Source organism: Lepus europaeus, chromosome 19 (assembly GCF_033115175.1).
Source record: "Lepus europaeus isolate LE1 chromosome 19, mLepTim1.pri, whole genome shotgun sequence".
In the NCBI taxonomy this organism is placed as follows: domain Eukaryota; kingdom Metazoa; phylum Chordata; class Mammalia; order Lagomorpha; family Leporidae; genus Lepus; species Lepus europaeus.
The window spans coordinates 20851095-20865017 of NC_084845.1; positions in this window are offsets into that span (position 1 = coordinate 20851095).

Here is a 13923-nt window from a genome sequence, read left to right on the forward strand (position 1 = left end):
GCAGGCTTCTCTCACAACCTCGGCTCATCACGGCTGCCTGGTTTCTTTAGCTGGGTGATTGGGTACTTCTCTGAGCTTTGAGGGCCCCGTCCAGGGGGCACAAGTCTCTGGGAAGGGGCACCTCTGCCTCAGCACCCCCTCCTTTGCCTCCTCAAGGATCAGGATGTAGCCAGGAAAGTCCCTGGCTCAGATGCTAAAACCTGTGTGGTCCACATCCAGGACCAGCTGTTGCTGGGGAAGGAGGCCTCAGAAATGGCTCCTGGACCTGCCACCGGGGCACGGTCCCATGGATGCATCCTTTGCATTGCTCCAGCTCCGTCTGTGTCTCAGGGCCCAGAGCATCCTTCCTCTTGTGGGTGGTCCTGGGCTGGGGGTGGGGTGTGAAGCTGACAATCAGCAGGACTTTTCAATGGGAACCTAGGGAGGACCCCATCTCCCACCTCCGAGAACCCACCCTGCCAACACCCTCAGGAAGCTGGGGACTTGTGAGTCAGGAGCTGTGGCACCACTGTGCAGCCTCAGCGAGGAGACAGGGCTGAAGTGGACGTTTGGAAGGAGACGAGAGGAGAGGGCCACACTGCGTGTGACCCCGGCCACCCACACAGATCTCCCGCCCTCCCTAGGTTTTGCCCTCGTGCCCACAAATACTCCTTCTTTGCCTGATATGTCTTGGGTTGTTTCTGTCACTTGTCACCAAGGGTCCTGACTGTCAGGCCCCTATTAAGATGTCTGTGTCCATCCTAGAGGCTCCTTGTTACCCCAGTGACCCACTGCAGCCACGTGGCAGCCCGTCCTCCATCCTCCATCCGTCCAGCTGATCTGGACAGAGGGAAGAGGCCAGGTTGCTGGGGGAAGAGTGGAGGGGCGGCAGGGAGCTGGAGAGCACAGAGCTGCCCTGTCTAGATGGATGCGGGCCACAGAGATGGGAGCCACCTGTGGGCTCGGCATCCTCAGATTCTCGTTGCCCCTTGCCCTGATTTGCACACATCCTCTTGACAGCCCCCGTGTCCTGACTTGGGTTTGGGGATTGAGGTCACCTTGGCAGCCAGGGCGCCAGGTGGGAAAGGGTGCCCGCCATTCACAAGGCTGTGAAGGCCTAGGGGCTGGAGAGTGGAACAGATGCATCCTTGGGCCCCGTGAGCATCCCCCCTCCCCCGAGGCTCTGCTGCATGCCCCGAGGGAGCCTCTATGGCTGACTCATGTCTGCTCACAGCGCAGCCTAAGGCCTGGACTTTTGGAGCCACCTTGGCCTGTTTCCCAAGTCCAGTGTTCACTGCCAGGCGTGTTCCTGAGGCTTCAGTGTCCTTTCCAGCAACCCCTCTGCCCAGCTTCTGTGGGTAAACCTGCTGAGCCAGGCTTACATGAACCCTTGGCCGGCCAGAGCCTTGGAGGGTGGCTTCCTCGGACCTCTGCCTCTGGCAGCTGAATGATCTTGGGCTACCGGGCAGGTCCACTTCTTCCTAAGCTCCACATTTCTCACTGAGGAGGTCCCCCCTGCTATCTGACCACATGCCCCCTTGCTGTTGTGTGCGATGATTGTATTATAAACTGTGCTTGCACTGAGGGTTTTCAAGAAGGAAGAGTCATTCAGAAATGCCCAGTTTCACCAGTTTTGCTTATTTAACAGTTACAAGGGAATCTCTCCCCATCAGGAGCCACCTTCTCACTTCCCAGCTCTCTCCACCTCTGGGGGGGGTGGGGGGGGTGCTGCTCCGAATCTGCTTGCGTCAGGTCTCTGTGATGTCTGGGATCTCGAGTAGTTTCCTGGACACAGATGGCATTGATTTTGCATTTGTTCCACTATGCTTGTCTCTCACAAAATATTAGCATCAGCTGTTGACGGGGAGCTCCTGAAAATATCAGCCTTGATTGGATCTGTGACTTTCAACAATATTTGGTAACAAGAGTTAGGTATGGGGGAAGTTCTGCAGAAGCGGTCCTGTTCTTCAAGCGTTTGGAGGGTTTGGAGAATCGTGCTCTTGCTCTCTTTGGCTTCTCTTGCCTCGCCTCGCTCCTGACAGCTTTGACAACTGGCTAGTGTTGTAGTAACTTCAGTGGGAGGAGCACTGGGCCGGGAGTCTGCAGGCGTGGCTCTGGCGCCAGGTCTGCGACTGTGGGCATTGCCCTTGCTGGGGCCTCAGTTACCCCATCTGTAAAATGGGGAGCAGGATCCCTTTCCTCCCTCCTTTTGAGGACCCTCAGGGGGAGTGCACCATGCTTGGGAAGGGCTCTCCCGGAGGGGGAGGTCACCTGGACCCAAGAGTCCTTATCACACAAATAGACAACTGGGGGGATCCTAGGACAAACTCTGCCCTCTGAGAGCCCAGGGCTGGTTGCTAGGGAGGAGGGGCTTATTTGCATGGGACTCCTCAGCCCTCCGGTTGCAGCGCTGGGTCCTAGTGTCCAACAAGTTTGTTTGTGGCACTCTGCTGCATGGGAGGACTCTCTGGAAGGACAGGGAGCCCCACTGCAGAAAGGGACAGCTGGGGATTAGGGTGTCCCATCACCCACGAGCCCAGGAGAGGAGAGGGTGGCTGCCGCCTGCAGGCTGCCCATCCCCAGGCTTCATCATGCTTCCTGGTGTCAGCTCTGCTCAGGGAGACCGAAAATACCATGCCTGGTGCAGACACCCAGAGAAATCGGCTTGGACAGGAGACACTTAGCACCAGTTAGGAGGTCGGGCAGTTCTAATGGGCAGGGAGTGTCGCAGGCCTGCTAGTGTCTCCGAGCACCCAACCCTGCCCACAAGGTCTCCTCTGTGCTGGGTTAGGGATCTGTGCTGAAAGGACAGGAGGCAGGAACCTGCCTGCCTTAGGTTCTGGAACTCCCAGAGCCATGACAATGCCCGGTGCACTGAAGGTGCTTCATTCATTCCCTCCCTCGTTTGGCTTAGGGAGCCTCTGCCAGTTGCTAACAGCTTTGCTTAACAATTAGCCTTGGGAATTGTGCAACTGAGAATCAGGAACTTTAGGGAAACTTGTGGAGAAAGGAGCCCCCAAATCCCCACTGGAAGGCTCTTTGAAGGCTGCTCTATTGAGATACTTGTGGTTACAGATGATAGAAAACTGCCATTTATTTGGATAAAGCAAAGAAGGCCAGTTATTGACACAGTAACTAAAAGACTCGTTCAGGCATCCGGCACCAGGTACAGCTTGATCCAGGAGCTCCGTCTCACTCGCTCTCTCCCCTCTACATGCCTGATGCTTTCTTTGCTTGAGTTCGCTTCCTTTGCAGGCTACCCCATGTGAACGTTTTCTTTATCTCTAGATTGTCGCCAACCCAGCTTTCCTGGGCATAAAGAGAACCCCCTTCCCTCGTGCTTCCAACAGAATCTTAGGAGTGAGCACCTTTGACCAACTTGAGTCATGTCTCTGTACCTGGAGCCTTAGTAGCTGCAGGGGGGCTGAGGCACCCTAACTGGCCAGGCGTGGGCCATGCACATCTCAGGAGCACAGGGACCTGAAGCGGTGAAAGGCATGGACCTTGCTGGAGAGGCAACTGGTCCCGGCAACAGAAATGTGTGTCCTGCAGAGGTGAGGGAGCCCACCCTCCCAGCTGCTGGGTACCCCTTCCAGGACCTCTCAGATGGGAGTCTCTGGGCCTTCCCTAGCCCCTGAGGACAGGGCTTTCCCCTCTGCATGCATAGGTCCTGCCTGGCACTGCCCTGACCGCTGCTTGTTCACCTGCTGCTGTCCTGCGCCCACCCCAGGAGCTGCACTTTCCGGGTGGTTTGTCTGCTGCAAGAGAGACAAGTGCTGGATGCTGGTGACAGTGCTGCGAGCTTCCTCCTCTTCAGCAGGTGGTGCCCTGTCCCTCTGCTGGTCTCACTCGGCCCCTCTGGACCCTCCTCTCCTGTCCCCCATCCCAGATGTGCTTCAAGCTGTCCTCGTTGCCCCTTCAGCAGGAGGCCATGATGGAGCCTCTGTGCCAGGCCCCCCTCAAGGCCTCTCCCCTCCCGCACCCCGGACATGCTGGCTCTGTTAGTGTCTTCCAGGCAGCAGCAAGCTGCTTGGTACCTGGAGGGCCTGCGCGTCTGCTGTGCTCCAGGGCAGCAATCCAGGTCAACTCAGGGCCCTAGGCTGTAGCTTACACTCAGCTCACGGCTGGGGGGAAGGGAGGGGGTGCCACCTGGCAGGAGGACTGAGGCAGCAGCCGCTGGGAGAAGACTTCAGGGAGACACAAGACAGGGCTCCAGTTCACTTCCTAGCCAGGTCCCTTTGAGCAAGTTGTTGAACCCATCAGAGCTCATCCCCACATCTGTGGCAGCACTAATGGCCATGTGGCATGAGCAGGTGTAGCCGGGGAAATTGGTGAAGGGCCGGGTTCTCCTAACATGGAGCCTGGTGCCATCTGCCCAGTAAGAAAATACTTTCTATTTATGTTCATTTTATTTGGATGATGAGAGAGAGAGAGAGAGAGAGAGAGAGAGAGAATCATTCATCTGCTGGTTCATTCCCCAAACACCTACGACAACCAGGGGTGGGTCAGGAGCCTGGAACCAGGAACTCCACGTGGGTCTTCCAAATGGGTATCAGGGATCCAGGTACTTGAACCATTATCTGCTGCTTCCCAGACTGTGCATTAGCGGGAAGCTGGGTTGAAAACAGAGTAGTCTGGATCTTTTTAAAAATTTTTATTTATTTACTTATTTGAAAGAGAAAAAGAGAAAAAGAAAATATCTTCCATCTGCTGGTTTACTGCAATGGCTGAGGCCAGATGAGGCTGAAGCCAGGAGCCTAGAACTCCATCTGGGTCTCCCACATGGGTGTCAGGGGACCCAAGCACTTGGGCCATCTTCCACTGCTTTCGCAGGTGCATTAGCAAGGAGTTGGGTTGGAAGTGGAGCAGCCAGAACTCAAACTGGTGCTGATATGGGGCACTGGCAGCACAGGTGACGGGTTAACCCAGCGCCACAACATCACTCCCCTGGGATGCAGACGTCCCACGTGGTGGCTTAGCCCACTGCACCACAAAGCCTGCCCCGTCGGCCCGTTTTTACCTAGCCATTGCTACTGTTAGCACTGGCAGACTCTGTGGAGGCCCACTCCAGGGACAGGGGAAATTGAGGCACAGGACCAGGTCACATCTTCTGATCCCAGACCAGGGCCCGACCACCCCAATTACAGGAAAGGCTCGTGCCAAGGGCTCATTCCTGCTGATTCCGCAGAATCAATTTCTGAAGGGAATGAAGGATGATGGGAAAGAAGAGGGGAGAGGAAAACCAGGTTTTTGGGGCAAAGTCGAAGCCTGTGATAGGGCAAGCTCTGCCAAATGCCTGTGCTCCCTGCCCTGGGCTCCCTGAAGCCTCACACAGCCAGAGCCCAGGCTGCGCTGTCCCCACACTGCTGGACGCACAGGTGCATCCAGGCCGGGAATTCACGGCCATGGGAATCCTAGTCAGGGCGGGTGAGAGAATCTGAGATGATGGCCCGAGAGCTTTGATGGTTTTTCTTTTTTCTTTCAAATTATTTATTTATTTATTTGAAAGGTAGAGTTAGACAGAGAGAGATGTCTTCCATCTGTTGATTCACTCCCCAAATGGCTGCAACGGCTGTAGCTGTGCTGATCCGAAGCCAAGAGCCAGGAGCTTCCTCTGGGTCTCCCTCACGGGTGCAGGGGCCCAAGGACTTGGACCATCTTCTACTGCTTTCCCAGGCCATAGCAGAGAGCTGGATTGGAAAAGGAGCAGCTAGGACTCGAACCGGCACCCATATGGGATGCCGGCATTGCAGGTGGCGGCTTTACCACAGCACCATGGCCCCGGCCCTTGATGTTTTTTTTGTTTTCTTCCCTTCCGCAGGGCAGGAAGGCATGATTCCTGTCCTCGTCCACCCTGAGGGTCACAGCCAACACTCCTGTAACAAAGGACGGCCTAACAGGATAATAGGATGACAGCACAGAGCAGAAACAGAGACCCAGGGGGAACAGCCTGTTCCCCTTCTTGACCCCAGGTACGGGGCAGGGCCCCTCAGCAAGGAGGGTCTTCAGGGAAAGAGAGAAGGGAGACGGAGACCTCTCTGGGTTTATGGTTTGCTTTGGGGGAGAGAAGCTCTGGTTTCTAAGACCACCTCTGCTATCCAGGGAAGAGGACTGGTTTCTGTGACTTGCTTGGGTGGGGAGGAGCGAGAGGCAGGGGACAGGAGGGCAGGACAAGTCCAGGGGACCTTGCTTCTGAGACCCTCCCGTGGTCGGGGCAGAGTCTCAGCGTGCCCGCGTGGAACACCGCGTTCTCAGCCCGCTCCTCCCTGCACTCCTCGCTCCCACCTTTCACCCTCTCTTTCTTTCCTTTAAGGAGGATGACTATATCGATTTCACAAAACACTATAGCTCAGAAACAATTCAAGTGAGAGAGAGACGTGAGAAGGAAAAGGAAACAGTGGCACCCAGTTCAATGTCCCCCCCCCCCCCCCCCCCCGCCGAGACGGCTGACCGTGGGCATTAGGAGGTGGCCATGCAGTGGTCTCTCCAGGAATGCATGCAGGCACGTGAACAGGAGTGGTTTGGGTGGCCGGGATTATGTCACAACCAGCACTCTGAAATAGGATGGCTGGATGATGTTTGGATTTTCTAGCAGAATCCACAGAAAGCCTGAAGTGCAGCACGGGTTGAACCCCAGACTCACGCTCCACCTTTCCGAAGCATCCCAAGACATGAAGCTATGGGAAACAGCAGGAGTTGGGCTCAGCTTGTTCCAGGGTTTTTCCCTCCTGGACAGTTTCAGCCGACTCTGGACTGGAAGATGAGGAATTGGGCAGATTTGTTTTGGGGAAGGTCCCCTAGCATTTTTGCTTACTAGGTTAAGACTTATCCCCTTGTCTAAGCTGAGAACATTTGGATTCTCTCCTCCTACAGGGCTGTCTTTAATTCTATATGTTATTGGATTCATGCCTTCTTTGTCTTGACTTTTCCATTCTAAGGGTTGGTTTTTTTTCCTCCTATTTTATGCTGTTTTTTTATTTTGAAATAGGGTTTTCTCTTTCCAAGAATCATGGGTGCTGCATTGCCTGAGTTCTTCATGCCACAGAACTCTTAATTTTTATGTTTTTTAAAAAAGATTTATTTATTTGAAAGACAGAGTGATGGGGTGGGGGAGAGAGGAGGAGGAGGAGGAGAGAGAGAGAGAGAAAGAGAGAGAGAAATATCTTCCATCTTCCATCTGCTGGTTCACTGTCCAAATAGCCACAACAGCCAGGACACCTGGAACTCCATCCTCGTCTCTTATGTGAGTGGCAGGCGTCAAAGCACCTGTGCCATCAGCAGCAGCATCCCAGTTACATCAGCAGGAAGCTGGATGGGAAGTGGAGCAGCCGGGACTGGAACTAGCACTCTGATATGGGATACAGGAGTCCCACAAGGCAGCTTAACCAGCTTACACCACAGTGCTCTCCCCTGATTTTTTTTTTTTAATTTATTTTTGATAGGCAGAGTGGACAGTGAAAGAGAGAGACAGAGAGAAAGGTCTTCCTTTGCTGTTGGTTCACCCTCCAATGGCCGCCGTGGCCGGTGCGCTGCGACTGGCGCATTGCGCTGATCCGAAGGCAGGAGCCAGGTGCTTCTCCTGGTCTCCCATGGGGTGCAGGGCCCAAGCACTTGGGCCATCCTCCACTGCCTTCCCGGGCCATAGCAGAGAGCTGGCCTGGAAGAGGAGCAACCGGGACAGAATCCGGTGCCCCGACCGGGACTAGAACCCGGTGTGCCGACGCTGCAAGGCGGAGGATTAGCCTGTTGAGCCACCGCGCTGGCGATTTTTATGTTTTAAGGGCAACCTGGAACAAGTGACTTTCCCATTAAAACTGTCTTCCCACTGCCTTTGCTCTGGGGTTGAGGACTGCCCCCCTGCCCTTGTCTTCCCCATATCTCTCCTCCTCCCTCCCCTACCTCTCGGTCTTCTCCCTGCTATCCTGACTTCTCCAGTTTCCTTTCCCTTTGGCTGTCCTCTGCCTGGATTTAGCTGCCTATGCGTCTGTAGGGATGACGGTGGCTGTTCTTCCACGATGTCTGAGACCATCTGCCTGTTGCTGCTGTGCTTAGGAGACAAACCCAGTGCCGGGCTTCACTGTGGCCGGAGCCCCTCCCCCTGCAGACCTAGAGTCTGGAGCGGGGCCGATTCTGCCCGCTGCTGCCCCTGAAAATGGTGCCTTCTCCTCTGGTGCAAGAAGAGTTACTGTCTTTGTCTAACCATTATACCTGCTGATCTCCGCCACTTTGAATGCAGTCTGCCCGCCCACGTTGTCCCTTTTGGACGTAAAGAGGAGGTTCCTGTGTGATGACTGTGAATGTTTTGCTCTGTTTCTCACTCCTGTACGTGGGGCAGGCAGCAAGGAAATAGGTGTGAAAGAAGTGGAAATGTTCTCCAACTCATTGTACAAGGCGTGCCCAGCCCAGCTGGGGATGAAACTCCTGTAGGGACAGACAGTGCCTAGAAAGTATTAGCACACTGCACGAAGCAGGAGGGTGCAGCAAACACACAGCCTGTTTGAACACGGCTTATTCGGGCCACAAAGAATTCAAATTCCACGTTAGCAAATAAGCCAAAGTAATTTGATTCCGCCATGAAAATGTCTTAACAAAGGCTGAAGCAGTATCCTGTACCATTTAGGACTGATTTGTGATTTGAAACAAAGAGATGCTGAGCCGGCTGAGCCTATGCCGTGTGCTTACCGTCCTCTGGCACCGGAGCTTTGGGGTGTCCTAGCAGCCCAAACAGCAGTTCGGAGGCTGGCCAGTGGCTGTGGTTTGCTCAGGCTCAAGGGGTTTCCTGCTAACAATGAAAATGGGGCGGAGGTCGCCGCGTCCAAGGGTGTAGGCTGCAGCTCTGCAACAGGAGAACCAAGGGAGGATTAAACTCTTCTGCAAATGAAAAGGAGGAGGAAGAGAGAAGAGAAAGAGGGGCAGGAAGGCAAGATGGGGTCAAGCAGGAATTGATACCTGTGATGGGCATCCCCAGGTGTGGGCACAGCGGTGCCTGGTGCTGAGTGGGAAGCTGGGTTTTTGCAATGGAGCATCACCTCCACGCACTCCTCTCCTGTGCAGGCAACTGGTGGGGCCCAGCCACATCAGACTACAGGGTTGCTGCTCCCACCCCCCCACCCCCGGGCATTGTCTTGAGCTAATTTCACCCTCCTACTCCCTACAGCAGGATGGAGTGACAGAGGGAGTACGAAAGACAGGCCCTTTTTCCAATCTGAAACAAGCCCCTTCAGCAAAGCCTACTGCATCCACGAGGGCGTGTGTGCAAGCCACGACTGGGCTGGCTGTCCCGTATGGGTCCGTGCAGTGAGGGACAGAGACAGGGGGCAGGGAGCAGGATTCTGGGCATGAGCGTGTGCAGAGATCCAGTGGAAGGTGCTGGGGTTACAGCGGCCAGAGCCAACCTCAATGGGAAGCTCCAGACTTCATCTGTGTGACAGAGAGGGACTCAATCCTAAATCTCCCAGTAGGAGGCAGAGCTGGGACGAGAGCCTTGATCTTGAATCAGCAGCTGAAGTGCTGGATGTGTGACTGTGGGCTGGTTCCTTCTCCTTGCTGGGTCCCAGTTTCCCCAAGGAGGCTGCAGAACCCGTGAGTCTCCAGGCGCCTCTCCACTTTGGACACCAGCACTGGGGGACATGCTGTGGTTTGCCCAGCGGGGAGGGACCTGAGTTGTGCTGAGTGCTGAGGTTGGCTGACGTGGGAAGTGGAGGGTGAGCTGGGGATTAGAACTCGTAGGCAGGCATGGCTCATTGTGCACCTTTTTCTTTAAGAACAACATCTGCTTCTAAGTAGGTTACACTTACCGTGGCTTGTTTGCATCGGTCTTTGCTTAGAAAGCAAACTCTTTCTTCAAAGCTAAGCTGCCTCCCAGGCCTGTGGGATTAGTACGTCCCTCCAGATTAATGGGGTCCAAATTAATGCGATTTGTCGCCATGGCTTTCAAAGACTGTGGTCTACTTACATAGCTACTTATTTCTTATGGCCCAAAATTTAGGACACTTGGACTGACAAAAGATATTTTTTCTTGGTTGTGTGTATAAATACATGGAGGCGTCTACAAAGTTATGGAAAGTGCAACGCAGGGAGCAGATCACTGCTGTTGGAAAGACTGAGGCGAGGTCTGGACACCTCGGAAAGGCTGGGGTGGGTACCGCCAGCCCAAGCTTGGCTGCGAAACAGGAAGAATCCAGGGTCTTTAGCTACGCGATGCTTGGGCAACTCTGAAGCGCCGAGTGCTACCCAGGCCCACTTTGCTTGCAAGCACGTTTGTTTCCGTGAAACAAACAAGACATAGCTGCTGGATCCCAGCCTGCTGCCTCTTTCTGCGGTGACTGTTCCTCGCCACCGCCTAAGAATTAGGCAGGCTGCCCGCAGCTTGCCTTGACCGAGGAGGGGAAAGTGCGCCACCCGCCACTCAGCCTTCCCCAAACCCGGGGGACAATCAGGCGCGGTGTGGAGCCCAGTCGAAGAGGGTCTCACTTTATTGTAAAAGGGAGGTGTATATATAGCTGAGGTACAGAGCAGATGGTACAGAGTGGATGAGGGGATGTGGGCAAGGGGTGGGGTGTTGTGATGCAAAAGGGTCTTAGCAACTCCTATTATACCACCTTAATGATCCTTAGGCAAAAGCGCCCTGGAGCTGGGGTGTTTGCTACCAGGGAATTGAAACTTAAAGACAGGTTTTCAAATTCGAGGCAGACTCATGAAGTTCCTCTAGGCCTCTCTGGATTCAGCTTCCCCCACATCTTTCCTCATGGGAACCTGGAGTTGAGAACTCCAGCCTGGGTCGTCTTTGGATGGTTCCACCTGACCCGTGATGTCTGGGGTGCGCTGATTCCCAAGGCAAGCCCATGGAGGAGTTAAGGGTCTTCCGTCTTGTCATCAATGATTTCTGGGCTAAGCTGGCATCAGGAAGGGATCTCAGGATGCCCAGCCCCACCAGAGGCACCTGGCACCTCCCCTCGCCCTGCTCCTCAGGAAGCCGTCGCTTCCCAGGGCCATTTAGCTCGCAGCGATTATGTAATTACATTTGTGAATGTAATCCTGTAGCGCATTATTCTAATTATAGCACACAATCCTTTTCAGGAACTTTCAGAGAAATAATTTGTGCAGTGAAATGGGACTGCAAGGATTGCGCGACTGGAATCGGAACGCGTGGGGTCGCTTCTGCCTCCAGAGGCGCGCACACACCCCCTTGGCTCCTTCTCAGGGCGGGGATTGGGTCCACGGAAGCCACCGTTCAGGGAAGGTCCACAGAGGACTGTACAGGGCTCCTTTTCTACAGTAACTGCTCAGCTCCTAATTGCTCATTACACATTCTTCCAAGTAGCTTTAGGTAAATTGTGGGTAAATGACACCTCAATAAAGCTGTTAGGAACATAAAGTAGTTACTAAGTGAGTTATAATCTAGGACAGAAAGGGACGTATCATATAAATCATCATTGCAGCTGGCACAGGGAAGGTAATGTCAGATGAGAATGATCTGAAAGGTCTTGTAGATATTGAGTGATTCTAAAATTTGATTAGCAGATATGCCAAAAGTAAAAGACTTGTCTAGGGGCCGGCACTGTGGCATAGCAGGTAAAGCTGCCGTCTGCAGTGCCAGCATCCTATATGGGTGCCGGTTCTGAGTCCCAGCTGCTCCACTTCTGATCCAGCTCCTTGCTAACGCACCTGGGAAGGCAGCGGAAGATGGCCCAAGTCCTTGGGCCCCTGCAACCGCGTGGGAGATTGGAAGAAGCTCCAGGCTCCTGGCTTCAGATCAGCTCAGCTCTGGCTTTGGAGAATGGACCAGTGGATAGAAGACCTCTCTCACTGTCTCTGCCTCTTTCTAACTCTGCCTTCCAAATAAATAAATAAATAGATAAGTCTTAAAAAAAAAATAAAGGCTTTGTAATGGCTTGTCTGTCCTCCATCCCTCCCTCCCTCTCTCCCTTCCTCCCTATGTTTTCCCTTCTTTCTTCACTCTTTTCTTCCTCCTTTCTCCTTTTGCTACACCCCCAGCACCCCATACTTACTCAGCACCTCTTACTATAAGTTTCTGGGTAATGGTGGACTCTCCCAGCCATGTTGCACTTTTATAATGATTATTTTTTGGCTTGTACTCATTTTCAACTCAGTGCAATAGTAGGCTTCTTGGAGTGTCCCGTGAGCCTCAAGTTTTGGCCTCTGGCCTCTAGGAGTTCACAGGTCACAGGCAGCTGACATATGGGCACGCAGCCTCAGTGCGGATGACGGTCAGGAGAGACACTGGGTCCTCTGCAGGTGTTTGCAGAACGGAAGTGTGGACAGCAAGGTGCAGGCCAGCAGCACGCAGGAAGCACAGGTGCAGGTCTTGAGAGGTGGCGCCTCCAGGTTCCGTCTCCGAGGATTAGATGTAGCTAAGGGGCAGCAGAGGAATGAAATTTATTAGCAAAGTGAAAGTGCATGGGCACGCTCTGCAGTGAGCTGCAACCCACAAGGTTTGGGGCCATCCCGGCCTGGGAGTGAACCAGTAGACGCAAGATCTCTCTTTCTCTTTCTGTGGTTCTGCCTTTCAAGTAGGTGAAAAGATATAAACAAAGAAAAAAGAAAAAACAAAGAATCAGTTTGGAGTCAGATGGACCTGGCCCTGTGACCTTGAGCCCTCTCAGCCTCAGTCTCCTCACCTGAGAAATGGGCCATGTGTTAGAGGGCTGATGCGGGCAGCCCTTGATGGCACACAGGTGTGACTGGTGTGGCACCGATACACAGAGCTGCTCCACTCCTAGGTAATTGCTAGCAAGAGCTTCCCCCACCAGGGCAGGCCCCACTGCACTGAGGGGCCCCCGGGTGGGACCCCCTGCACGCTCTGACCCCCCAGATCTCATGATGGTGAGTGGGGCTGTCTGGCGAGCACAGTGGGAAGAGGACGGGCTGCCGGGGTTATTTGAGTTATTGTTAACTAGAGGTTCTTTCCCATTTGAGCCATGTCCACAAATCTCTCCTGAAGCCCAGCTCTCTCCACGCCCTCTCCTGGTCACCCCTGGCCCTCAGTTTATCACGGTGCTTGTTCTGGTCCTTCCTGGAGCTGTAAATCGGGCCGCAGCAGCAACGGTCAATGAAACACTCTGACATGGAATCGTTTCCCGGCTCTCCTCCCGGAGTTCTCCCCGGCACCTCCCAGATCCTTCCCAACCCAGGAAATAAGTCAGGGCCCCTGTTGGCACGGAGGAGCACGTGTTGTCTTTGGCTTGCCTCCGTCCTGAGCTGGAGCCATGCTGGAAGTCAGCCCTGAGGCAGGCGGGCTGCGCTGGGGATCGCTCACTGTCCCCTTCCTGGGGCATGGGAACCCCTTGTTACCATGAAGTGACAGTGGACTGATAGGCACTTACAGAGCCGGTGGAGAGAGGTCTTTGTACCCTCCACCCAGTTTTCTCCATGGCCACGTCTTATGTGACTACAGTGCGGAGTCTCAAAAGCATTTCAAAGTCTGAATGATGTGTGCATTGTTCTCTTAAAAAAATTTATTTTATTTACTTGAAAGGCAGAGTTAGCGAGAGAGGGGGAGAGACAGTGACAGAGGGGTCTTCCAATCACCGTTCCCTCCCCAGACAGCTGCGATGGTGGGGGCGGGTGCTGGCAGCAGTCAGGAGCCAGGGACTCCTTGGCTTAACCTGCTGCACCACAACGCCGACCCCTGTTCTCTGTCATTTTATCCCATAGGCCCTGCAAGTGCTTTCTGTGTTTCTCCTCCTTGGGGCTGTGGGCCTGCCACTCTGCAGACCTGTGGGAGAGAATTCCAGACCAGAGACCACCATGGCTGCATTTCTATGGGACTTGGGAAGCAGGGGTCCTTTTCCATCCCAGGAAGCTCCTGGTGCAGCCTGCCTAGGGCAGGTAGTCTCGGCAGGCGCCAGCCTGGGTTCTCTGCAGGTGTCTACAGAACAGAAGTGTGGACAGCAGGGTGCGGGCCCGGAGCGTGCAGGAAGC